Source organism: Terrapene carolina, unplaced genomic scaffold (assembly GCF_002925995.2).
Source record: "Terrapene carolina triunguis isolate 2854851 unplaced genomic scaffold, T_m_triunguis-2.0 Scaffold29328, whole genome shotgun sequence".
NCBI classification, from domain to species: Eukaryota; Metazoa; Chordata; order Testudines; family Emydidae; genus Terrapene; species Terrapene triunguis.
Window position 1 is genome coordinate 1 of NW_020693679.1, and position 1,857 is coordinate 1,857.

Below are 1,857 nucleotides of genomic sequence, written 5' to 3' on the forward strand. Positions count from 1 at the left end.
ATTCTCTATTGGAATATTTGATAGTAATTTCTTCATCACAATCAGTTCATTAGTTATGACGCATAATATATTCAACAGATTCTTTTTTTTAGAAGATATTGATTTTCATGGATTTCTCATTAGGCGAAATCATTCTTAGAATAATTTCAACCAGCAGTTCTCAGTGTCAAAGCCCCAGCTGGTGGAAGTCATGGAGTGAGATGCACCCATTGCCTCCAGCTGGGGATCTGGCCCATTTACCCAGCTGGAGCTATGTCTTATTTCCACTGACTGCTTTTTTTCTTTATACCCAGGTTCTGTCCCTCCGTCTATTATTCATTTGTGAGCTGAGATTCTCATGAGCGTGAAGGATTTGAACTCATTTGACCACACACACATTTCATATGCCACATACATCTGCTCTCTGATACGTCCCTGAGGTCAGGTTTTTATCACAAATGGACATTGAAAGATAAGTTATGTCACAGCATTCTGCTCATCAGCCTCCTGATGGCCTTCTTCATCTCAGCATTTCACAGCGTGTAGATCATCAGGTTCAGCATCGTGGTGATTGCAGTGTAAATGACTGAGACCACCTTATTCAGGGTGATCTTCTTGAAGGGCCGAGCATAGATGAAGATGCTGGGACTGAATTGTAAACACACCATGGTAATCAGGGCTCCACAGGTGGACAGAACCTTGAGCTTCCCGTCCATGACGTGTGTCCTGATCTGGACTAAGATGACGGTGTAGGAAATCAGCAGAATGATGGATATTATTATTATCCCTACTCCACCATTGAAGACAAGCTGCAGCTCAACCACATGGGTGTCAGTGCAGACCAGTTTGATGACCTGTGGGACATCACAGTAGAAATTGTCCAGGATGTTTGGCCAGCTGAAGGGTAACTGGAGGAGCAGCCCAATCTGAACAGCAGAGAGAGCCAATCTATCCAGCCACGCCAGTGCCACTATCCCCACGCACACACGCTGGTTCATGATAGTCAAGTACCGCAGTGGTTTAGAGATGGCCACATACCGATTGATTGCCAACCCCACAAGGCAAAACCCCATAGTGCCAGCAATGAAGTGAAAGAAAAACATCTGGAGGATGCACTCATTGAATGAGATGATGTTTTGCTGTGAGAGGAGACGTGAGAGTATTGACTGATGAGTCGCTGAGGTCTAGGAAAGCCAAGTTGGCCAGCAGGAAGTACATGGGCGTGTGGAGCCAGTCAGTGATCACCGTAGTGATGATGATGAAGTTTCCCAGGTAGCTGTTCATGTAGATTATGAAGAAAGCCACATAAAGGAATTGCTGCAGCTCAGGACTCTGGGTGAGGCCCAAGAGGACAAATTCTGTCACTGGGTTGCTGAGGTTCTTCTTCTCCATTTATTAACCTCTAAATAGTCCTGAAGAGAAAACAATGATGATAATAATTATGATGTAATCTTAGTACATTATGGATATGAAAGGAATACTAACTCCATGTTAACTGATACACGTGCTTGGAAATTTACTTTGTTTACCAAATTCCAGACTGTGCCCTCAGCCCCAGACAGTGGTGAGTGCCCTGCTGCAGCAAAATGTCTGCCCTACCCCAGTGGTTATCCCCAGTTTTGGGTGTTTGGGGACATTTTGAGTATGTAGGTTGCTACTGTTCATGCCCAGTTAACAACTGTCTCCATTTGTCTTCCTGAAGCCCTGGTGGTGCACACCTCGTGTGGGCCACAGATTCCTCATGTGCCCTAGAGGTTCAGGGTTGGGAAGATTGTGGATTTTCTGGGAGTCCAAGGGTTCTAACAGTCCAGGTTTCTCATTTGGGGGGTGATCTGTCACATTCTGGGGTGCAATCCAGACCAGTGAGGGTCTGAGTCA

The 1,857-nt window shown here is 45.4% G+C and overlaps 1 pseudogene; it reads right to left on the reverse strand.

The window, feature by feature from the left end:
- Positions 1–461: 461 nt before the first annotated feature.
- Positions 462–1,371, reverse strand: LOC112125808 (annotated as a pseudogene).
- Positions 1,372–1,857: the final 486 nt, after the last annotated feature.